This window comes from Manis pentadactyla, chromosome 10 (genome assembly GCF_030020395.1).
Source record: "Manis pentadactyla isolate mManPen7 chromosome 10, mManPen7.hap1, whole genome shotgun sequence".
NCBI classification, from domain to species: domain Eukaryota; kingdom Metazoa; phylum Chordata; class Mammalia; order Pholidota; family Manidae; genus Manis; species Manis pentadactyla.
In genome coordinates, this window is record NC_080028.1 from 120,231,566 (window position 1) to 120,256,916 (window position 25,351).

The 25,351-nt window shown below is 51.2% G+C and overlaps 1 protein-coding gene and 2 long non-coding RNA genes across 3 annotated transcripts in view; 1 reads left to right on the forward strand and 2 right to left on the reverse strand.

Moving 5' to 3' along the window:
• Window positions 1–25,351, forward strand: part of LOC118929734 (uncharacterized) — a 289,885-nt gene that overhangs the window by 101,961 nt on the left and 162,573 nt on the right.
• The window catches only part of LOC130679201 (uncharacterized), a 138,377-nt gene that overhangs the window by 7,938 nt on the left and 105,088 nt on the right, over window positions 1–25,351 (reverse strand). The window contains exons 12-13 of the long non-coding RNA XR_008992279.1: window positions 13,237–13,424; window positions 12,668–12,913 (exon numbers count right to left, since the gene is read on the reverse strand). This is a non-coding gene — a long non-coding RNA (uncharacterized LOC130679201). The remainder of the gene's footprint in view (window positions 1–12,667; window positions 12,914–13,236; window positions 13,425–25,351) is intronic.
• LOC130679206 (uncharacterized) lies at window positions 5,099–11,311 on the reverse strand. The gene is made up of 3 exons (XR_008992284.1): window positions 10,097–11,311; window positions 7,227–7,318; window positions 5,099–6,772 (listed from the first exon to the last, which is right to left on the reverse strand). It is a non-coding gene; the product is annotated as an uncharacterized LOC130679206 (long non-coding RNA).

Consider the following 25,351-nt stretch of genomic DNA (forward strand, 5'->3'; position numbering starts at 1 on the left):
TTAAAATGACGGTGTCATAGCCAACAACCCAACAAAGGTTACAAAATGGAATCACAGAAATGCAATGCACTGGAAGGAAGGAAGACAGAGAACAAAAAGGAAACAAAGAAGACGGGACAGACAGCAAAGACAACAGACCACAAGCTACCCACTTACACCAATAATTGTGTCAGATGGAAGCGGTCTCAACACCCCAGTTAACAGGCACAAATGGTCAGACTGGATAAAAAGGAAAGACCGAATCACATGCTGTCTACAAGAAAATCACTTTATGACTGCCCTTGTAATGTTCACCATGTAGCTTATTCACTATGTAAGAATTTGTTCTGCATGTAAGAACTTGTTCGTTATGCTTCAGAAGACTGCAGACTGACGAAAATTAGGCTTGGGGTGGATTAATGATTGTGCATTGAGCATTGACTCCCCTATACAGAATTTTATTGTTGTTAACGACCATTTGATCAATAAATATGAGAGATGCCCTCACACAAAAAAATAAATAAGTAACCGGGATGTAATGTATAGCATAAGGAATATAGTCAAAATATTGTAACAACTTGGTATGGTGATAGCTGGTGCCTAGAATTATCATGTATAGAAATGTTGAATCACTGTGTTGTACACCTGAAACTAATGTAATACTGTGTGTCAACTACCCTTCAATAAAAAATAATTACCTAAGAAGAAATAAATAATATCCTTAAACATTAAAAAAAGAAAATCACTTTAAAGAGAAAGATGCAAACTAAAAAGTAAAAGGATGGAAAAAGATTCAGCATGCCCAAAGAAGTCTGGGGAGGCTCTATAAATGCCAGAGAAAGTCCATGTCAGAATACTAACAGGGACAAAACAGGCCATTTCTCAACGACAAAGTGGTTAATTAACCAAGAGGATACAACAGTCTTCAGTGTTTACATACCTAAGAATAAACATGAATCAAAAAACCGGAGGAACTGCAAGGCGAAATACACAAACCACAACTTGGATCACAGTGTTTTGGTGTCTGGAAAAATCACATGCACCAAGTTTTCCTTAGGCAGCAGGCCCTTGGCTTACATAGGCACCAAGAAGAAGCCACACATTGCGATGAATTCAGGGTTGTCATTAGGAAAGCTGTCCACAATTGTGTGCTGAATGAAATAAGCCGCATACACGCACACACCACTTTTGTAGCATTCCACTTAAATGAGGGACCCAGAAGAGCCAAAGCCATAGAGACAGAGGGGAGGATGGTGGTTGCCAGGGACCAGAAGGGAGACTAGACTGGGCAGGTGGTCTTTAACGGGTGCGCAGTGTCGATTTGGAGATGGGACAGTAGGGGGCGGCTGCAAAATTTCAAAGTGCTCAGTGCCGCAGAACTATCCCCTCAAAAATGGCTCAAGTGGTAAATTTTATGTTATTTTACCACAGTAAATACTGAAAAAGAAAACACGAGATTCAGATGCCCGGGTGAAAAGTAGAGGCCTGGAGCTCAGGGGGAGCCGCCTGGCTTACGGCAGGCCTTCAAGTGGCTGATGTCCGGGCTGCGTCTGTGCCCGCGTGCGCCCCCACCTTCACAAAACATCCTCCTGTGTCCTGAATTGGACGTTTTCCCACTAAGTCTTTTTGTGCATGTGACATTTTATTCATAGGATACACAAGAGATGGTGACACATCTGGCTCAAGCTGATACACACGATCAGAAGTTTTATACAGAGAATAGACTTTCTTCATTGGCATTGAGGGGCAGGCTCTGGGAAATCCATACACTTGCTGAAATTGTAGGTACCATTCGAAGTGGGCGTGAGCACGGATACCACAGTCTCTGATTCCGGGTCCTCAAAATGTTCTCTTGGGCTCAGAGGTGCCTGAGGGGTGAGGATGTGTCCCTCTGTACAGAATCCTGAACCTAGTGTCAGTGAACACTGAGCACAAGAGCTCTGTTCTGCCAAGTGCTTTAAAGTTAACTTTTGAGTCCAAGTCAATGTACCTGGGATCTTTCTTACATACCTACGTCACTCTTGTAGGGCTGACTGTTTCTGCTTACCCTGAATTTCCTAGCCACTCACTAGACATGCTCTGTAGGAGAACGTGACAGAGGGCGAGAGTCCACTCGTGTGTCAAGTGGAGAGTGGAGAGGACACGTCATCTGGGGGGGAGGGCTGAAAGGTGACCTGGACGGCTCGAGGATCATCTTGGGGGATGGTCAGACCTTGGGCCAGTGGCAGGAGACATTGTTTGCCCCTGTTCGGATTGGACTGGCAGTTGCCTGTTTTTCCTTCAAACTGGTTGCTAGGTTGCAGCAACCTATGACCTCACGAGGGTTCCGACCCTCCTGGTTGGCAGGTGCTTGGCAGCACAGGTAGCCAGAAGCATCTTCGCAGAGCTTTCTCCACTCCTAGCGTCTCCTCAGCCTGGAGTAGGGATAACGGGCTCACGTTCAGTGAGAATCCACAGGAGGAGTTTGGACAGGGTCTGGTCCCGGAGAGGGCAGGAGTTGGGGACAAATCATGGCCAGCGTTCCACCGAGTTCCCAGGCCGTGAGCCAGAGGCCCCGGCCCGGCCCCTCCGGGCACCCGCCGGAGGTGATGCTGGGGGCAGAAAGATCAGGGCCGCCAGGTGAGGCAGCGGAGGGACGAGGGGCTTGAGGAGGGGGTGCCGACGGCAGGAAGGCCTACCCAGGGGGGCCTTGTGCGCAGGAAGGAGAGACTCAGAAGGCCAGGGACTGGAGGGCGAGGGTGTAGGCGTGGGGACAAGGCCACGGTCTGCGACAGCAGAGGCACTGGGGGCAGCTTGTCTTTTGGGGGTACTTGGAGTGGTGTGGGAGGGGAATCAGGGACCCCAAGGGATGAATCCCAAAGACAACAGCTGGACGCTGTCGCCTGGTTTCTTTGCCCAGCAGCCCAGGCACACAGCAGCCCTCTGCCAGAGGGCTGCGGCCGGCGCGGGAAGCGGGAGAGGTCGGCCGCTCTCCAGGAGGAGTCGGAGGAGGAGGCAGCCCCGGGCAAGGCGGAAGCCTGGGTCGTGGACAGGCTGTGCGGCCTCAAGATGAGGCTGAAGCAACGGCGGGTGTCCCCGGTGCTGCCCGAGCACCACGAGGCCTTCAAAAGGCTGCTTGGTAGGGGGAACCCTGAGCCCATTCCCCTTGAGAGAAACTTCCAGCGACTATGCTTTTCCAATGGAAAAGAATTCCCTGCCAGTTGGTGACCTCTCTGCTCCCAGAGGACTCCTCCGGGGTCACTTAGAAATGGCTGCCAGTAAAGGAGAAGGATGGAGAGATGGCTGGGGAGGCGGCCACGGTCTGCGACAGCAGAGACACTGGGGGCAGCTTGTCTTTTGGGGGTAGTTGGAGTGGAGTGGGAGGGGACACGGGGACCGAGGGACGAATCCCAAAGACAACAGCTGGACGCTGTCGCCTGGTTTCTTTGCCCAGCAGCCCAGGCACACAGCAGCCCAATGCCAGCGGACTCCGGCCGGCGCGGGAAGCGGGCGAGGTCGGCCGCTCTCCAGGAGGAGTCGGAGGAGGCAGCCCAGGGCGAGGAGGACGCCTGGGTCCCGGACATGCTGTGCGGCCTCAAGATGAGGCTGAAGCGACGGCGGGTGTCCCCAGTGCTGCCCGAGCACCACGAGGCCTTCAAAAGGCTGCTTGGTAGGGGGAACCCTGAGCCCATTCCCCTTGAGAGAAACTTCCAGCGACTATGCTTTTCCAATGGAAAAGAATTCCCTGCCAGTTGGTGACCTCTCTGCTCCCAGAGGACTCCTCCGGGAACACTTAGAAATGAGGGAGGATTAGGCCAGAGGCAGAAGCAGTCTGCACTCGGCACACGAAAGCTCTGCTTCCACTGCACCCCTGAGGCTTTCATATCTAAATGCCTCCGTCAGCGTGCGGGGTGCTGACAGGCCATTGGGCGCGCTGATGTGACCGTCAAGGGAGACGATGCCTTCCTGCACGGTGATGGAGCACCACCTTCTGTAGGATCAGACCTGTGCACATCACCTACTGACACCTGCCCCCGCACCCCCAGCCACCAAAGAAGGCTGGCACCATCTTTCTGGCCCAATGAGTGCACCTCGGCCTCCCCACCCCGAAAGGTCCCGTCAGGAGGCACGGCTGCTCACTGCTCAGCCCTGCTCCGGCTGTCCGTCTAACCTGTGCCTCTCTTCCCAGGGGACCCTGTTGTTAAAAGATTCCTGGCCTGGGACAAAAATCTGAGGGTATCTGACAAGGTAACTTTGTCCACTGACATGTGTTCTCTCTCCAGCATCTACCCTGGGGGGCTGGAGGGATGCCTTCTGAACCCACAGTCTCGCCTCCCTCTCCAACTCGGTGCCTTGTCCACACTGCCCTTTGCGGGGCCTGGAGGCTCCTTGCGTGTGAATGGGCAGCCCTGCCCCCACCCCCACTCCCCTGGGGTCCGCCCCTTTGGTTGTGACTGGCAAGTCCCTTGTCGCCTCAGCCCTGGGGACTCCCCTTTGTGCCAGCTTATCAAAGACCCTTCTGATGGCAGCTGTCCTAGATACCCGGCGTCACACCGGCAAAGCCTGCCATCCAGGAGCATCCTAAAGTCCCTCTCCCCGCACGGGCGGGGTCTGCCCCCAGCCTCCCCCTCCCTCACCCCTCCGTCTTTCTTCTTCTGGGATGTGACCGCTCTCCTGTGGCGTTCTCCTCTCCCTCAGTATCTCCTGGCCATGGTCATAGCGTATTTCAGCCGGGCTGGCCTCCCCTCCTGGCAGTACCAGACAATTCACTTCTTCATAGCTCTGTGAGTATTGCTGTCAGTGGCCGGCCGTCAACGTTCAGTCCTCCGGGAGGGCGGAGGGAGGGGTGTGGGACTCTGACGTTGCATCTATTTGCTTTCTCACTCCACGTGTACCGTTCACTTTGGTATGCGAAGGACAGGATTATAACAGAGCGGTTTCTATACTGCTGTCTGTGGAGACAGACAACCCTAACACCACTTAAAACACGGGAACAAACGAAGGACCACATAAAACCCTCCTAAGAGGAGGGACAGAATGGGCACCACGCTGTCCCCACGTGGCCAGGCTTGAGACCGCACCGCCTCCAAAGCCTCGGCCGCTCTCCTGCCCGAGTCCACATCGAGTGGACCGTCGTCCTCTGGGTTCCCAGGCAGACGCCACAGTGCAGGCCCTCGTCATGTGACACAGTCCGAGCGTAGGCACTCCCCACCCGTGCTTCCTACAAGGCTTTACGCGCCCCAAATCCTCCGAGAACACATTTCTAATGCTCCCCGCCCCTCCTCAGCAATGTCACCAGCTAAGGGGGTTCTAAGCCGGGGCCAGCCTTCTCAGTCTGAACTCAGCCGTCCCCACAGTCAGCATCACACTTGCTTATGGTCCTCATATTGCACTGCTTTGTTCCAATGCTCCGTCTGAAATCCCTTCCCTCTGTGTTCACATTGTGTCTTCTGACTTGTAGGTGTCTTTCACACACATATATATTGGAAGAAAACGACCACTCCTTAAAGTCGGTGCAAAGAGCACGACTGTTACCACGCCTCCCCTGGCCCCCTAACTGTGGTCCCCCAGTAGCACATCAGCTAAAATCCTAGTGCCATGTCACGTTCTGGGTAATAGTTACTTCCTGTCACCCCCCTCCCCTTCTCCAAACCATCAGACCAGACACCGCTGCAGGCAGGTCTTGTCAAAATATCCGCATGTTCACAAAGCCCTCAGCACGCTACTTTGCGTTGCAAACGTTTAAGTTACACTGAGTCCATGAGGCGATCGGTATGGCATTTGACTGTGAGATAAAAGCATCCATCCATCCATCCAGTGAAATCTTGTAGACTGCATTCCGTGCCAGGGACTAGGAGGGCTGGGAGGAGAGCCTTGAGAAGGGCACGTGGCACCCATCCTCCAGCCTGAGCCCCGTGGGAGGGAAGCTATGACTACAGAAACCGGCTAGTCAGTTCCTGCCCTCTGGACGCCTCCGCAGGGAGCCGCAGGGTGTGCACATACAGCCGGTTTGAAGGGCACAGGGCAGATGATGGGGACATTGCATGGAAGCTGCCCTGCTCGCCCTCAGGCCTCCCCGAGGGCCTTTGTCTTCAGCATCCAGGTGTGAGAGGTGCCCTTCAGGTCCCTGCCCCGCAGTGGCTTCTTGATGACTGCGTGGCCCCGTGTGGCGCTGGTAGGGCTCCCGTAGGTCCTCTGTGAAGATCAGCCTGGGCCTCTCCTTGGAAGCTGACCTCGGCTGGGGATCCTTCCCATCTTGCTGCTGACCAGCAGCCCGATGTCTCTCCCCAGCTACCTGGCCAACGACATGGAGGAGGACGACGAGGGCCCCAAGCAGGCCATCCTTTGGCTCCTCTACGGGAACAACCGTGCCCGGCGTCTCCTCTTCCACCAACGGCGAGTCCAATTCGCCCAGTCCATGGGCTGGAGGGCCTGGGTCTCCCGGGAAGAGTGTGAGGAGGTGCGTGAGCAGCTGGGATCTGGGGGCGGGGGTGCCGGACGGCAGTGGGGGGAACACGGGATCGTGGGATCTGGAGGCTGGGCGAGGAAGGAGGGGCCACCTGAGGCCAGAGCCACCTGCCTTCCAGATCCAAGCGTTTGACCCAGAGCTCCCGGTGTGGAGGCGAGACCGCAGCCTGCTTGCTGTGTGAGCGCTCCCGGGACCCCGGAGGCCTGGTTGCACCGGCCCGAAAGAAGGGAAGTCTGGATCCTCGGGTGTAGACAGAGCACCTCGTTGTGTCGACTTAGGAAGTCACCCTTCCAGACGCTGACTCCGCTCCCAGCCACAGGCCGAAGACACATGCAGGTATGACCCCTGCACACAACCAGAGGGGAGGGCGTGATCATCCTGGGTGATCGGGAGCCATACTGCCCGTCACTCAGTCCACTGAATGCTCTACCCCTCTCCGTCCTCTAACACCCATATTGTCTTAGTCCTAGGACAGAAAGTCACAGCCCTCCACTTCGGGGGCTGCCCACGAGAGGAGCCCTGTGTATACCAAGCATCTTCAGGTATAGGGGCTTCTCCCTGCTGATAAGGACTCTCGCCTACCAATGGCTCACGGGCAAGTTCTTCTTGCTTGCCACTCATATACGTCACTTGCCCAAATAAGCACTGGAGATCTCCACTCAAGGAGATAACGGCGATGGTGCTATGCTGCTGCAAGTTTGCGCCCCCATTTGGCCAGCGGAGGCGTCTGTGCCATGCCACTCCCTGACGTTTGGGTCCAGTCTCACACCCACCCCGCGAAGGGATAGGCGGTTATTACCTTGGTCGGGGCTGTTCCGGTGATGGGCTCCATAGCCAGCAAGGCGTGATACACAGAAGCCAGTCGCTCCTCTGTTAATGGCTACCAGACCTCTGCTCCTTTCCATAATTGTGACCAGAATCCAACAGGTTGGCATGTCCACTTAAGCCACTGCCAAAGGCCCCATCCATAATCATCTCCGTTTACATGAACATCTAGCTCCCAGGGCCTTCGTGAATCCATTACACTCAAGGACTATAACGGCCTTGACTGCTTGCTTAGTAGCAGTGAACACAGCTGCACAGGTCTCATCACGGTCCCACCTGATGCCCTTTTGTACCGACTGCTATGAGGCCTTCAGAAAGTGCGGGATAAACACCCTCCAGGAGCCCAAAACACCCAAAGACTCTTGCACGACTGACTGCCACAGTGGTAGGGGTGGGGTAAGCCTGGACGTCTGGGATAACTATAGTTTTACCCGACCAGACAACCCACAAGAACTTGGCACACAAACCAGGTCCCTGAATCATCCCTATCAAAATACCGACAGCATTCTTCAACAAAATGGAAAAAATAGTTCTAAAAGTCATAAGGAACAACAAAAGACCCCGAATAGCCAAAGCAATCCTAAGAAGGAAGAATAAAGCGGGGGGAGATGAGGGTTATGCTCCCCAACTTCAAGTTCTACTACACAGCCACAGTAATCAAGACAATTTGATACTGGCACAAGAACAGACCTGTAGATCAATGGAACAGGATAGAGGGCGCAGATATAACCCACACATACATGGCCAATTAATACATGATAAAGGAACGACGGACATACAATGGGGAAATGGCAGCCTCTTCCACAGCTGGTGTTGGCAAAACTGGACAGCTACATGAGAGAGAGAGAGAGAAGGAAATGGGACTGCGGTCTAATTCCATACACAAGAGTAAACTCGAAATGGATCAAAGACCTGAATGAAAGTCATGAAACCATAAAACTCTTAGAAGTAAATCATAGGCAAAAGTCTCTTGAATGTAAACCTGAGCAGCTTTTTCATGGACATGTCTCCTAGGACAAGGGAAACAAAAGCAAAGATGAACAAGTGGGACTCCATCCAAGTAAAAAGCTTGTGTACAGCAAAGGACACCATCAGTGGAAGAAAAAGGCATCTCTACAGTATGGGAGAATATATTCATAAATGACATATATGATAAGGGGTTGACAGCCAAAATATAAAGAGTTCATGCACCTCAACAACCAAAAGGCAAACAACACGACTAAAAAATAGGCAGAGGATCTGAACACACACTTCTCCAAAGAAGAAATTCAGATGGCCAACGGGCCCATGAAAAGATGCTCCACATCGCTAATTGTCAGAGAAAGGAGAACTTAAACCACAATGAGATATCCCCTCACACTGGTCAGGATGGCCACCATCCAAAAGACAAACAACAACACATGCTGGTGAGGATGTGGAGAAAGGGGCACCCTCCTACACTGCTGGGGGGACTGTAAATTAGTTCAACCATTCCGAAAAGCATTGTGGAGGTTCCTCAAAAAACTCAACATAGAAATACCATTTGGCCCAGGAATTCCACTCCTAGGAATCTCACCTAAGAATGCAGCAGCCCAGTTTGAAAAAGACATAGGTACCCCTATGTTTATCACAGCACTACTTACAATAGCCAAGAAATGGAAGCAACCTAAGTGTCCATCAGAACATGAATGGATAAGGAAGATGTGGTACATATCCACAATGGAATATTAGTCAGCCATAAGAAGAAAACAAATCCTACCATTTGTAACAACATGGATGGGGCTAGAGGGTATTATGCTCATTGAAATAAGCCAGGCGGAGAAAGACAAGTACCAAATGATTTCACTCATATGTGAAGTATCAGAACAAAGAAAAAAACTGAATGAACAAAACAACAGCAGACTCACAGAACCCAAGAATGGACTAAGAGTTACCAAAGGGAGAGGGATTGGGGAGGATGGGTGGGAAGGGAGGGACGAGGGGGGAAAGGGGGCATTATGATTAGCAGACATAATGTAGGGGGGAGCACGGGGAGGGCTGTACAACACAGAGAAGACACGTAGCGATTCTGTAGCATCTTACTACGCTGATGGACAGTGACTGTGACTGTAATGGTGTAGGTGGTGGGGACTTGATGATAGGGGGAGTCTAGTAACCACAATGCTACTCATGTAATTGTAGATTAATGATACCAAATAAATAAATGATTCCCTATCGATATGGAGATGGCCTACTTCTACTCTCCACCCCTTGGGAACACCTATTGATATGGAGATGCACTGAGGCCAGGTGAGGGATTCTGGAAATACTGCAATTTTACCAACAGCCTAATCCTCCAGAAATTTTTGACTCACAATCTCCTCGTGCCTCATCTTCTGCAAGGGCCCCCGTGTGAGAGAACTGGAGCACCGTAACCAGACCATTAACACAAAATCATGGTAATCCTCAAGCCGAGGATTCAGCTAGGTTCAAACTCCTATGCACATTAAGGCCATAGCTGGCCTGTTCCACAGGCGGTCAGCAGCTGAACGGGTAGGGAGTACACACAAGTCATGACAGGGAAGCTGCAGCCGGGGGGGCGCATACCAGGCCACAAGGACTGTGGAAGAAAATAACTTTAGGGGCGGTAAGATACCTGCTTTAATGACAGCAGCAGAGGCAAATCTTGTCCATCAGGTAGAATGCATGCAAGAGAGGGGTCCTGTGACTGGACAGTGGCAGGAATGGGATCTCGTCCTGGTCTAGTGTACCAGACTTTCACGCCCCTCCCTGTGCGAGCTACAGATGGGTCAGTAGATAGGGCTACGGGAGGTACATGCACCGGCCATAAAGATAAACCTAAACTTCCCCATAAGATGCTCCTACCTCCGGGACGTATTGGGTACACTACCGCGATCTCTGGAGGCCAACTCTGCTATTACTCCAGGGACACGCAGGAGGCCAGCTTTCAAGCCTTCTCCCCAGGGTGCCAGACGGGCCAGTCATCGCTGGTCCATGTGTTGAAATGTTCAGGACCACGTCCGCTCAACTAAAAACTCAAAATAGAGATAGCATTTGATCCAGGAGTTCCACTCTTAGAAACTTATCCTAACAAAACAGAATCACAGACCCAAAAAAGACATATGCACCCCTATGTTTATCGCAGCATTATTTACAATAGCCAAGATATGGAAGCAACCTCAGTGTCCATCACTAGATGAAGGGATAAAGAAGATGTGGTACATATATACAATGTAATATTAGTCAGCCATAAGGAGAAAACAAATCCTACCATTCACAACAACACGGATGGAGCTAGAGGGTATTATGCTCAGTGAAATAAGCCAGGCGGAGAAAGGCAAGTATCAAGTGATTTCACTCATATGTCGAGTATAAGAACAAAGAAAAAACTGAATCAGAACCCAAGAAGGCTACCAACAGTTACCAAAGGTAAGGGCCTGGGGAGGATGGGTTGGAAGCGGGGGATAAGGGGAAAAGGGGGCATTACGAATAGTACACATAGTGCAGGGGGCTGGGGCGATGGGCACGGGGAAGGCAGTACAGCACAGAGAAGGCAAGTAGTGATTCTATAGCATCTTACTATGCTGATAGACAGTGACTGTAATGGGGTATGTCGTGCGGACTTGGTAACGGGGAAATCTAGTAACCACAGTGTTGCTCATGTAAGTGTACACTAATGATACCAAAATAAAAAATAAACAATTTAAAAAGCGAATATTTACTCGAGTAACTAAAAATCATTCATGAAAGCAGTGATTTCAGTGTCAACCCAATATATTGTAAGTGTTTACAATTGGAAGGAAACATCATGAACCAGTTAAAATCTTGGTATCTGCTTCTAGACAGGAAATCCGACACAAAACCTAAAACTGCCAGGAACGGGTACAGAAACTCGAGTTTCACATCCAGGAGGCAAGGGCGAAAGGGAGCCAGGGAGCCTGGGTAGCGGTAGAGAGTTGGCACTCAAACACACATTTCCTCAATTTACTGGAAGGTACAGCAATCCCATCAACATAGGCACCTTTATTGCCCTAGTCCTAAAAACTCGTTTTAAAAATAACGCAGGACAGTGACTGTAATGGGGTATGTGGTGGGTACTTGATAACGGGGACAATCTAGGAACCACAGTGCTGCTCATGTAAGTGTATATTAATGATACCAAAATAAAAAACACATAAAAATAACGGAGGAGCCAAAAGGAGCCGCTTGGTCGGAAACCTACGCGAAATTCCTAACACAGCCTGGGCTGCAGCCGGCGGCAGGGTCGTTCCCGCCCATTACTATACAAACAGGTACCCGGTCTCCGGGCGGGGGACCTCGCCAGTGCCCGTCGCCCCTGGGCGGACAACTCTCCCTCCTCTCGCCACAGGACCTGTCCAGACAACAGCAATCAGCAGACATTTCACTGCTGACTGAACAAGAGGTAGAGAACAGCACAGAATCGCCCCCGAGATAAGCAGACATGCAAGCAGCTCACACAGATCAATAAACACTGCAACTGCAACGCCGGCAGCGGACGCGCGCGACCCTCGGCCGTCCGCCCCCTCCCCCACCCGCCTGCCACCCCAGACCAGCGCCCCACCCAAGCTCCATTACCCGGGAGCAGCGCTCCGCGACTCCGGCCGGATAACAACTTCCCAGAAAACACCAAAGAGAAAAAAAGGCGTCCACGCAGAGCCCCATCCTGGCGCGGAAAAGCAGCTCTCCCGGGCGAGGGGATCTGTCTGTGGTGCTTCCCCGTCCCTGACACCGGGTAACAACTCCGCAAAGGCACCTGCCGCCCAGCTCGCCGCCAGCTCCAGGTCTCCCACGGCGGCAAGTGGGTGCCCGCTCGTGCCCGGAGGGCCCGGCCGCCGCGCCAGCTCCCCACGGAGCGTGGACCGCAGTCCCGGGGCTCGCCTCGCCGTGGCCAGCCGGGACCCGAGGAGCGGGACCGCTGAGGGCCCCGCGCCTCCGTCCCGCCGCCCCCCCATCCGCGGGCGCGCCTCGCCGGCCGGTCCCAACCTCACCGCCGCCGGCGCAGCCCGGTCCGACCGCGGCGCGCTCCGCCGGGACCCGCGCGCTGACATGCAGCCCGCAGCCCGCAGCCCGGCCCGGCACGGAGGGGCTGAACAGTGGGCAAAACCCGCTCCGCCCAGACCAGAGAACTGGCCGGCCGCGTCCCGGACGCCCGCCCAGCGCCGGGGAGGCGGCGGCGGCGGCGAACCGTCCCGGGGGGCGGCAGCGGCGGCAGGAGCGGCCAGCCGGAGAGAGACCAGGGGAGGGGCTCGACGCCTCAGGGAGAGCGGAGCGGAGCGGCCGCGGCGCGGCTCCGGCAGCTGCGGCAGCGGAGGCGGGCAGAGAGCGCTCCCATCCCCTTGGCCGGCCCTGCTCTGGCCGCCCCGGCTGCCCGGCTTCCCCTGACGCCGCCGTTCCCCGGTCCCCTCCGCTACTCACCGTTGCTGCACCCGCCGGCTCGTCGGCTTTCCGCGCCCACACCTGGGCCGTCCGTCTGCTCCTCCTGCAGACGCCCCCATGCTCCAGCCACGTCCTGCGCCTCTCCGCACCGCACCTGGCTTACGACACTCGCGGCTTTACGACAGCACGTTCCTCAGACCTAGAGCCGCTCGCTCTACGGCGGGAACCTTGTTGCTAGGGAGAGGACGCTGCATCCAGCACGGAGGGAGGGAAACGTTCCCTCAGCTGTAGGGGATGCGGAGGGGACCGCTGGGATACTTCAGTGAAAACGACAAAACATACTGAGAAAGGGGGTGGTGGGGAGAGGGGGAAGGGTTAAAGGGCGTTATGATTAGCACACATAATGGAGGGGGGTCATGGGGAAGGCAGTACAGCACAGAGAAGACAGTGACTCCACAGCATCTTACTACACTGACGGACAGTGACTGCAATGGTGGATGGGGGGACTTGGTAATATGGGTGAATCTAGTGACCACCATGGCGGTCATGTGAATCCTTCATAACACTGAATACCAATGATACCTTCATAAAAAATAAAAAAACATTACCGAATAAATGAAGGAAGACTTGAATAAATGAAGAGAGGTGATGTGTTCACGTATTCGAAGATTCAGTTGGAAGACGGTTCTTCCTGTAACGGCTGTGGATTCAACATAATCCCCATCATAATCCCACAGGCACTCCTTCTGGGGTCTGCTGACTTCTTCAAAGGTCAATGGAAAGCCCCACCAACGGCCTACACCTCGAGCAAGGGAAACAAAAGCAAAAATGAACTCATGGGACTACATCAAACTAAAAAGTTGCTGTATGGGAAAGGACACCATCAACAGAACAAAAAGACTTCCTACAGTATGGGAGAATATATTTGTCTTTTTTTAAAATGTATTTTTATTAAGGTATGATTGATATACACTCTTAATGAACGTTTCACATGAAAAAACAATGTCGTTACTACATTTACCCATATTATCAAGTCCCCACTCAGGCCCCAATGTAGTCACTGAGCATCAGTGTAGTAAGATGCCACAGATCCACTATGTGCCTTCTCTGTGCTACACTGTTCTCCCCGTGATACCCCACACCATGTGTACTAAACATAATACCCCTCAATCCCCTTCTCCCTCGCTCCCCACCTGCCCTTCCACACCCCTCCCCCTTTGGTAACCACTGGTTCCTTCTTGGAGTCTCCGATTCTGCTGCTACTTTGTTCCTTCAATTTTGCTTCATTGTTATACTTCACAAATGAGGGAAATCATTGGGCGTTTGTCTTTCTCCGCCTGCCTTGTTTCACTGAGCATAATGTCCTCCAGCTCGATCCATGTTGTTCCAAATGGTAGGATTTGTTTCTTTCTTATGGCCGAATAGTATTCCATTGTGTATATGTATCACATCTTCTTTGTCCATTCATCTACTGATGGACACTTAGGTTGCTTCTGTATCTTGGCTACTGTAAAAAGTGACGTGATAAACATAGGGGTGCATATGTCTTTCTGAATCTGAGAAGTTGTATTCTTTGGGTAAATTCCAAGGAGTGGGAATCTGGGTCAAATGGTATTTCTATTTTTAGTTTTTTGAGGAACCTACAGATTGCTTTACACAACGGTTGAACTAGCTTACATTCCCACCAGCAGTGTAGGAGGGCTCACATTCCCACCAGCAGTGTAGGAGGGTTCCCCTTTCTCCGCATTCTTGCCGGAATTTGTTGTTCTTAGACTTTTTGATGCTGGCCATCCTTACTGCTGTGAGGTGATATCTCATTGCAGTTTGGATTTGCATTTCCCTAATGATTAGTGATGTGGAGCATCTTTTCATGTGTCTGTTGGCCATCTGAATTCCTTCTTTGGAGAACTGTCTCTTCATATCCTCTGCCCATTTCTTAATTGGGTTATTTGCTTTTTGGGTGTGGAGGTGTGTAAGTTTTTTATATATTTTGGATGTTAACCCCTTGTCGGATATGTCATTTACAAATATATTCTCCCATACTGTAGGATGCCTTTTTGTTCTGTTGATGGTGTCCTTTCCCATACAGCAACTTTTTAGTTTGATGTAGTCCCGTGAGTTCATTTTTGCTTTTGTTTCCCTTGCTCGAGGAGATGCGTTCAGGAAGAAGATGCTCATCCTGATGTTCAGGAGATGTTTGCCTATGTTGTCTTCGAAGAGTTTTATGGTTTCATGATTTACATTCAAGTCTTTAATCCATTTCAAGTTTACTTTTGTGTATGGGGTTAAAGAATAATCCAGTAACACTCTCTTGCGAGTAGCTGTACACTTGTGCCAACATCAGCTGTTGGAGAGGCTTTCATTTCCCCATTGTATATCCATGGCTCCTTTAGTGTATATTAATTGACCATATATGGGTGGGTTCATATCAGGGCTCCGTAGTCTGTCCCATTGGTCTATGGGTCTGTTCTTGTGCAAGTACAGAACTGTCTTCATTACAACAGCCCACATTGTCTTTTGCACTATGTGCAACAAACGCGGACACAAACATTGGGCTACAGCAGAGGGAGGCTTTCCATCCCGCCAACACATGTGGGCCGATAATGTGTCTGCTTCATCACTCACTGGTGATGCCAAAGGCAAATGGCCAGACACATGATATACAGTAACAGTCTTAGTCTGACTAAGGCCCATAGGTCTTGCTACAGCACTTGCCCCCAAAGGGGCCAGTGACCAACCATCCAATTGGCATGGCACCACGTCGGCAGCAACAAGGTCAAGCCCGGCACACAGCCAAGCTGTCAGTGCACACAAATAGAGGGGAGGGTGTGATCATCCTGGGTGATCGGGAGCCATACTGCCCGTGACTCAGTCCACTGAATGCTCTATCCCTCTCCGTCCTCTAACACACATATTGTCTTAGTCCTAGGACGGAAAGTCACAGCCCTCCACTTCGGGGACTGCCCATGAGAGGAGCTGTCTGTATACCAAGCATCCGCAGCTATAGGGGCTTTTCCCTGCTGATAAGGACTCTCGCCTATCAATGGCTCCAGTACAAGTTATTCTTGCTTTTCACACATATACGTAACTTGCCCAAATAAGCATCGAAGATCTACACTCAAGGGGGTATCAGAGATGGTGCTGTGCTGCTTCAAGTTTGCGCCCCCATTTGGCCAGTGGAGGCGTATGTGCTATGCCACTCCCTGGCTTTGGGTCAAGTCTCGCATCCAACCCGCGATGGGATACGTGGTTATTACCTTGGTTGGAGCTGTTCTGGTGATGGGCTCCATAGCCAGCAAGGCGTGACACACAGAAGCCAGTCGCTCCTCTGTTAACGGATACTAGATCTCTGCTCCTTTCCATATTGTGACCAGAATCCAACAGGTAGGCATGTCCACTCAAGCCACTGCCAAAGGCCCCATCCACAACCATCTCCATTTACATGAACATCTAGCTCCCAGGGCCTTCATGAATCCATTACACTCAAGGACTATAATGGCCTTGACTGCTTCCTTAGTAGCAGTGAACACAGCTGCACAGGTCTCATCACGGTCCCACCTGATGCCCTTTTGTACCGACTGGTATGAGGCCTTCAGAATTTGTGCCAAGTGCGGGATAAACACCCTCCAGGAGCCCAAAACATCCAAAAACTCTTGTACGACTGACTGCCACAGTGGTAGGGGGGTGGGGAAAGCTTGGACCTTGTCTATGACTACGTCTGGGATAACTGTAGTTTTACCCGACGAGACAACCCCCGAGAACTTGACACACAATCCAGGTCCCTGAACCATCCCTATCGAAATACAGCATTCTTCAACAAACTGGAACGAATAGTTCTAAAAGTCATAGGGAACCACAGAAGACCGAGAATTGCCACAGCAATTCAGAGAAGGAAGAACAAAGCAGGGGGGATCTCGCTTCCCACCTTCAAGCCATACTACAAAGCCACAGTAATCAGGACAATTTGGTACTGGCACAAGAGCAGACCCATAGACCAGTGGAACAGAATAGAGAGTTCAGATATTAACCCAAACATGTATGGTCATTAATGTATGATAAAGGAGCCATGGATATACAATGGGGAAATGACAGCCTCTTCCACACCTGGTGTAGGCAAAACTGGACACCTACATGTAAGAGAGGGAAACTGGATCATTGTGTAAACCTACACAAAGTAAAATTCGAAATGAATCAAAGACCTGAATATAAGTCAGGAAATCATAATACTCTTAGAAAAATACATAGGCAGAAATCTCTTGGACATAAACATGAGCAACCTCTTAATGAACATACCTCCCCGGCAAGGGAAACAAAAGCAAAAATGAACAAGTGGGACTACATCAAGCTGAAAAGCTTCTGTACAGCAAAGGACACCACCAATAGAACAAAAAGTCATATTGCACTGTAGGAGAATATATTCATAAATGACATATCCCATAAGGGGTTGACAATCAAAATATAGAAAGAGCTCACACACCTCAACAAACAAAAAGCAAATAATCCAACCAAAAAATGGGTAGAGGGTCTGAAAACACACTTCTCCAAACAAGAAATTCAGAAGGCCAACAGGCCCATGAACAGATGCTCCACATCGCTAATCATCAGAGAAACGCAAATTAAAACCAAAATCAGGTATCACCATCCAAAAGACAAACAACAACACATGCTGGCGAGGATGGGGAAAAAGGGGAACCCTCCTAACACTGCTGGGGGGAATGTAAATTAGTTCAGACATTGTGGAAAGCAGTATGGAGGTTCCTCAAAAAACTCAAAATAGAAATACCATTTGACCCCAGAACTCCACTCCTAGGAATGTACCCTAAGAATGCAGCAGCCCAGTTTGGAAAAGGCATATGCATCCCTTTGTTTATCATAGCACTATTGACAATAGCCGAGAAATGGAAGCAACCTAAGTGTCCATCACTAGATGAATGGATAAAGAAGATGTGGTACATATATACAAGGGAATATTATTCATTCGGGCATAAGAAGAAAACAAATCCTACCATTTATATCCACATGGATGGAGCTGGAGGGTATTATGCTCAGTGAAATAAGCCAGGCGGAGAAAGACAAGTACCAAATGATTTCACTCATCTGTGGAGTATGAATACAAAGCAAAGACGGAAGGAACAAATCAGCAGCAGACTCATAGAACTAAAGAATGGACTAACAGTTCCAAGGGGAAAGGGACTGGGAAGGGTGGGTGGGAATGGAGGAATAAGGGGATTAAGGGGCATTACGACTAACACACGTAACATAGGGGGTGCACGGAGAAGGAAGGCTAGCAGAGAGAAGACAAGTATTGATGCTACAGCATCTTACTATGCTGATGGGACAGTGACTGCAATGGGGTTATGTGGTGGAGACTTGATAACAGGGGGGACGTAGTAAGCATAAAGTGGCTCATGTGAAACTTGAGCATGAGACTGCATATCAGTGATACCTTAATAGAAAAAATAAACAAACTCCAATTGGATCAGTGATCGAAATGTAAAAAATTCAACACGACCAAAAAAATTGGTGAATTTCCCTAGAACCTTGATGTAGGCTTCCTTTCTAACAGTGAGTCAAAACATAGGTATTAGGACTCCTGCTTTCAGCCGAGATGAACACAGACTGCATTTAACACCCTACCTGGATGGAACCCCAGAAAAAAACACAAGAGAACATATGCACAGCAATGGTCTTCAAGACACTGATCGACGGGCAGTGAAGGACAGTAACCCATGAGACAGGAAATAAACAGGGTGAGCCCTACAGCCCCTGCCCTGAGAGTTTCCAGAAAGGCAGCAGCGCGGGAGCACCCAGACACAGGTGGGGAGAAGGGGTTGAGAAACGGGGGGGGAAAATGTAGGGAAGCACAACCCGTCAGGAAAATAATCAACTGAAACGGGCCTGAAAAGAAACAGATGTTACAATGAGCAGAGAACATTAAAACAGCTTATAATCATATTCTTTCTGGTAAAAAAAAAAAAAAAAAAGAGTACAGACAGGGAAGATAGAAAATGAAATTCAAACAGAACTTCTACAGAAAAGACACAGCATCTTAAGATGGAAATTACACTGGGTTAGAATAACAGCACTGCCAGAAAAAGGATCTGTGAACGTGAAGACACGGCAGTGGAAGCACTTCCAGATGAAGCAGCCAGAGAGAGAGATTAAAGGGAAAGAAGGGCATCGGTCAGCTGTGGGACAGTGTCAAGCTGTGGAATACACAGGGAATGAGGATCCCTGGAGGGAGGCTGGGGGAAGCACAGGGAACATCTGAAGACACACGGTCAAACTTTCCCCAAAGGTGAAGGAAACCGTCAACACACAGATCCAACAAGTTGCATGACCCCCAAGCACAGACACACGAGGGAAACGCAGCCAAGACGAATCAAGCACATCACCTACGACCGGTGATAGTGAGAACATTTTAAAGCAGTGAGAAGAAGAAGAAAACAAAATATGTGGCATACGGAGGAAAAGATGACGATGACCTTGAATTGCTCTTGGAAATAATGTGTGTGTAAGCGAGGAATATACTTAAAGTACAGGAGGAAAAAACAGCAAAGATCCTTCTAAAAGGGAAGGCAAAATGCAGACATTTTCAGACCTATGAGAGCTGAAAGGTTCTTCATTAACTACAAGAAATGTCACCAAAAAGTCCTTCATGCAGAACGAATAGGAGAGCACATAAAAATCTGGATCTATACAAAGGAATGAAAGTAAAAGAAACAGGAACTACGTATTTTGTCTTATTAGTTAAGTCTCTTAAAAGGTTAACGGAGTATTTAACTACAAATAACAATTTGTGGGATCGGTACTACTGTGAGAGTAAAGTGCAACAACACGGCAAAGACCAAGAGGGGAGAGCTGGAGGGAACTGTGAGCTCCTTATAGTCTAGTGAAATGACAGATCACTTGAAGAAAAACTATGATAAACTAAAGGTGTATAGTATAAACCTTAAAGCACCCCTTAAAATGACGGTGTCATAGCCAACAACCCAACAAAGGTTACAAAATGGAATCACAGAAATGCAATGCACTGGAAGGAAGGAAGACAGAGAACAAAAAGGAAACAAAGAAGACGGGACAGACAGCAAAGACAACAGACCACAAGCTACCCACTTACACCAATAATTGTGTCAGATGGAAGCGGTCTCAACACCCCAGTTAACAGGCACAAATGGTCAGACTGGATAAAAAGGAAAGACCGAATCACATGCTGTCTACAAGAAAATCACTTTATGACTGCCCTTGTAATGTTCACCATGTAGCTTATTCACTATGTAAGAATTTGTTCTGCATGTAAGAACTTGTTCGTTATGCTTCAGAAGACTGCAGACTGACGAAAATTAGGCTTGGGGTGGATTAATGATTGTGCATTGAGCATTGACTCCCCTATACAGAATTTTATTGTTGTTAACGACCATTTGATCAATAAATATGAGAGATGCCCTCACACAAAAAAATAAATAAGTAACCGGGATGTAATGTATAGCATAAGGAATATAGTCAAAATATTGTAACAACTTGGTATGGTGATAGCTGGTGCCTAGAATTATCATGTATAGAAATGTTGAATCACTGTGTTGTACACCTGAAACTAATGTAATACTGTGTGTCAACTACCCTTCAATAAAAAATAATTACCTAAGAAGAAATAAATAATATCCTTAAACATTAAAAAAAGAAAATCACTTTAAAGAGAAAGATGCAAACTAAAAAGTAAAAGGATGGAAAAAGATTCAGCATGCCCAAAGAAGTCTGGGGAGGCTCTATAAATGCCAGAGAAAGTCCATGTCAGAATACTAACAGGGACAAAACAGGCCATTTCTCAACGACAAAGTGGTTAATTAACCAAGAGGATACAACAGTCTTCAGTGTTTACATACCTAACAATAAACATGAATCAAAAAACCGGAGGAACTGCAAGGCGAAATACACAAACCACAACTTGGATCACAGTGTTTTGGTGTCTGGAAAAATCACATGCACCAAGTTTTCCTTAGGCAGCAGGCCCTTGGCTTACATAGGCACCAAGAAGAAGCCACACATTGCGATGAATTCAGGGTTGTCATTAGGAAAGCTGTCCACAATTGTGTGCTGAATGAAATAAGCCGCATACACGCACACACCACTTTTGTAGCATTCCACTTAAATGAGGGACCCAGAAGAGCCAAAGCCATAGAGACAGAGGGGAGGATGGTGGTTGCCAGGGACCGGAAGGGAGACTAGACTGGGCAGGTGGTCTTTAACGGGTGCGCAGTGTCGATTTGGAGATGGGACAGTAGGGGGCGGCTGCAAAATTTCAAAGTGCTCAGTGCCGCAGAACTATCCCCTCAAAAATGGCTCAAGTGGTAAATTTTATGTTATTTTACCACAGTAAATACTGAAAAAGAAAACACGAGATTCAGATGCCCGGGTGAAAAGTAGAGGCCTGGAGCTCAGGGGGAGCCGCCTGGCTTACGGCAGGCCTTCAAGTGGCTGATGTCCGGGCTGCGTCTGTGCCCGCGTGCGCCCCCACCTTCACAAAACATCCTCCTGTGTCCTGAATTGGACGTTTTCCCACTAAGTCTTTTTGTGCATGTGACATTTTATTCATAGGATACACAAGAGATGGTGACACATCTGGCTCAAGCTGATACACACGATCAGAAGTTTTATACAGAGAATAGACTTTCTTCATTGGCATTGAGGGGCAGGCTCTGGGAAATCCATACACTTGCTGAAATTGTAGGCACCATTTGAAGTGGGCGTGAGCACGGATACCACAGTCTCTGATTCCGGGTCCTCAAAATGTTCTCTTGGGCTCAGAGGTGCCTGAGGGGTGAGGATGCGTCCCTCTGTACAGAATCCTGAACCTAGTGTCAGTGAACACTGAGCACAAGAGCTCTGTTCTGCCAAGTGCTTTAAAGTTAACTTTTGAGTCCAAGTCAATGTACCTGGGATCTTTCTTACATACCTACGTCACTCTTGTAGGGCTGACTGTTTCTGCTTACCCTGAATTTCCTAGCCACTCACTAGACATGCTCTGTAGGAGAACGTGACAGAGGGCGAGAGTCCACCCGTGTGTCAAGTGGAGAGTGGAGAGGACACGTCATCTGGGGGGGAGGGCTGAAAGGTGACCTGGACGGCTCGAGGATCATCTTGGCGGATGGTCAGACCTTGGGCCAGTGGCAGGAGACATTGTTTGCCCCTGTTCGGATTGGACTGGCAGTTGCCTGTTTTTCCTTCAAACTGGTTGCTAGGTTGCAGCAACCTATGACCTCACGAGGGTTCCGACCCTCCTGGTTGGCAGGTGCTTGGCAGCACAGGTAGCCAGAAGCATCTTCGCAGAGCTTTCTCCACTCCTAGCGTCTCCTCAGCCTGGAGTAGGGATAACGGGCTCACGTTCAGTGAGAATCCACAGGAGGAGTTTGGACAGGGTCTGGTCCCGGAGAGGGCAGGAGTTGGGGACAAATCATGGCCAGCGTTCCACCGAGTTCCCAGGCCGTGAGCCAGAGGCCCCGGCCCGGCCCCTCCGGGCACCCGCCGGAGGTGATGCTGGGGGCAGAAAGATCAGGGCCGCCAGGTGAGGCAGCGGAGGGACGAGGGGCTTGAGGAGGGGGTGCCGACGGCAGGAAGGCCTACCCAGGGGGGCCTTGTGCGCAGGAAGGAGAGACTCAGAAGGCCAGGGACTGGAGGGCGAGGGTGTAGGCGTGGGGACAAGGCCACGGTCTGCGACAGCAGAGGCACTGGGGGCAGCTTGTCTTTTGGGGGTACTTGGAGTGGTGTGGGAGGGGAATCAGGGACCCCAAGGGATGAATCCCAAAGACAACAGCTGGACGCTGTCGCCTGGTTTCTTTGCCCAGCAGCCCAGGCACACAGCAGCCCTCTGCCAGAGGGCTGCGGCCGGCGCGGGAAGCGGGAGAGGTCGGCCGCTCTCCAGGAGGAGTCGGAGGAGGAGGCAGCCCCGGGCAAGGCGGAAGCCTGGGTCGTGGACAGGCTGTGCGGCCTCAAGATGAGGCTGAAGCAACGGCGGGTGTCCCCGGTGCTGCCCGAGCACCACGAGGCCTTCAAAAGGCTGCTTGGTAGGGGGAACCCTGAGCCCATTCCCCTTGAGAGAAACTTCCAGCGACTATGCTTTTCCAATGGAAAAGAATTCCCTGCCAGTTGGTGACCTCTCTGCTCCCAGAGGACTCCTCCGGGGTCACTTAGAAATGGCTGCCAGTAAAGGAGAAGGATGGAGAGATGGCTGGGGAGGCGGCCACGGTCTGCGACAGCAGAGACACTGGGGGCAGCTTGTCTTTTGGGGGTAGTTGGAGTGGAGTGGGAGGGGACACGGGGACCGAGGGACGAATCCCAAAGACAACAGCTGGACGCTGTCGCCTGGTTTCTTTGCCCAGCAGCCCAGGCACACAGCAGCCCAATGCCAGCGGACTCCGGCCGGCGTGGGAAGCGGGCGAGGTCGGCCGCTCTCCAGGAGGAGTCGGAGGAGGCAGCCCAGGGCGAGGAGGACGCCTGGGTCCCGGACATGCTGTGCGGCCTCAAGATGAGGCTGAAGCGACGGCGGGTGTCCCCAGTGCTGCCCGAGCACCACGAGGCCTTCAAAAGGCTGCTTGGTAGGGGGATCCCTGAGCCCATTCCCCTTGAGAGAAACTTCCAGCGACTATGCTTTTCCAATGGAAAAGAATTCCCTGCCAGTTGGTGACCTCTCTGCTCCCAGAGGACTCCTCCGGGAACACTTAGAAATGAGGGAGGATTAGGCCAGAGGCAGAAGCAGTCTGCACTCGGCACACGAAAGCTCTGCTTCCACTGCACCCCTGAGGCTTTCATATCTAAATGCCTCCGTCAGCGTGCGGGGTGCTGACAGGCCATTGGGCGCGCTGATGTGACCGTCAAGGGAGACGATGCCTTCCTGCACGGTGATGGAGCACCACCTTCTGTAGGATCAGACCTGTGCACATCACCTACTGACACCTGCCCCCGCACCCCCAGCCACCAAAGAAGGCTGGCACCATCTTTCTGGCCCAATGAGTGCACCTCGGCCTCCCCACCCCGAAAGGTCCCGTCAGGAGGCACGGCTGCTCACTGCTCAGCCCTGCTCCGGCTGTCCGTCTAACCTGTGCCTCTCTTCCCAGGGGACCCTGTTGTTAAAAGATTCCTGGCCTGGGACAAAAATCTGAGGGTATCTGACAAGGTAACTTTGTCCACTGACATGTGTTCTCTCTCCAGCATCTACCCTGGGGGGCTGGAGGGATGCCTTCTGAACCCACAGTCTCGCCTCCCTCTCCAACTCGGTGCCTTGTCCACACTGCCCTTTGCGGGGCCTGGAGGCTCCTTGCGTGTGAATGGGCAGCCCTGCCCCCACCCCCACTCCCCTGGGGTCCGCCCCTTTGGTTGTGACTGGCAAGTCCCTTGTCGCCTCAGCCCTGGGGACTCCCCTTTGTGCCAGCTTATCAAAGACCCTTCTGATGGCAGCTGTCCTAGATACCCGGCGTCACACCGGCAAAGCCTGCCATCCAGGAGCATCCTAAAGTCCCTCTCCCCGCACGGGCGGGGTCTGCCCCCAGCCTCCCCCTCCCTCACCCCTCCGTCCTTCTTCTTCTGGGATGTGACCGCTCTCCTGTGGCGTTCTCCTCTCCCTCAGTATCTCCTGGCCATGGTCATAGCGTATTTCAGCCGGGCTGGCCTCCCCTCCTGGCAGTACCAGACAATTCACTTCTTCATAGCTCTGTGAGTATTGCTGTCAGTGGCCGGCCGTCAACGTTCAGTCCTCCGGGAGGGCGGAGGGAGGGGTGTGGGACTCTGACGTTGCATCTATTTGCTTTCTCACTCCACGTGTACCGTTCACTTTGGTATGCGAAGGACAGGATTATAACAGAGCGGTTTCTATACTGCTGTCTGTGGAGACAGACAACCCTAACACCACTTAAAACACGGGAACAAACGAAGGACCACATAAAACCCTCCTAAGAGGAGGGACAGAATGGGCACCACGCTGTCCCCACGTGGCCAGGCTTGAGACCGCACCGCCTCCAAAGCCTCGGCCGCTCTCCTGCCCGAGTCCACATCGAGTGGACCGTCGTCCTCTGGGTTCCCAGGCAGACGCCACAGTGCAGGCCCTCGTCATGTGACACAGACCGAGCGTAGGCACTCCCCACCCGTGCTTCCTACAAGGCTTTACGCGCCCCAAATCCTCCGAGAACACATTTCTAATGCTCCCCGCCCCTCCTCAGCAATGTCACCAGCTAAGGGGTTTCTAAGCCGGGGCCAGCCTTCTCAGTCTGAACTCAGCCGTCCCCACAGTCAGCATCACACTTGCTTATGGTCCTCATATTGCACTGCTTTGTTCCAATGCTCCGTCTGAAATCCCTTCCCTCTGTGTTCACATTGTGTCTTCTGACTTGTAGGTGTCTTTCACACACATATATATTGGAAGAAAACGACCACTCCTTAAAGTCGGTGCAAAGAGCACGACTGTTACCACGCCTCCCCTGGCCCCCTAACTGTGGTCCCCCAGTAGCACATCAGCTAAAATCCTAGTGCCATGTCACGTTCTGGGTAATAGTTACTTCCTGTCACCCCCCTCCCCTTCTCCAAACCATCAGACCAGACACCGCTGCAGGCAGGTCTTGTCAAAATATCCGCATGTTCACAAAGCCCTCAGCACGCTACTTTGCGTTGCAAACGTTTAAGTTACACTGAGTCCATGAGGCGATCGGTATGGCATTTGACTGTGAGATAAAAGCA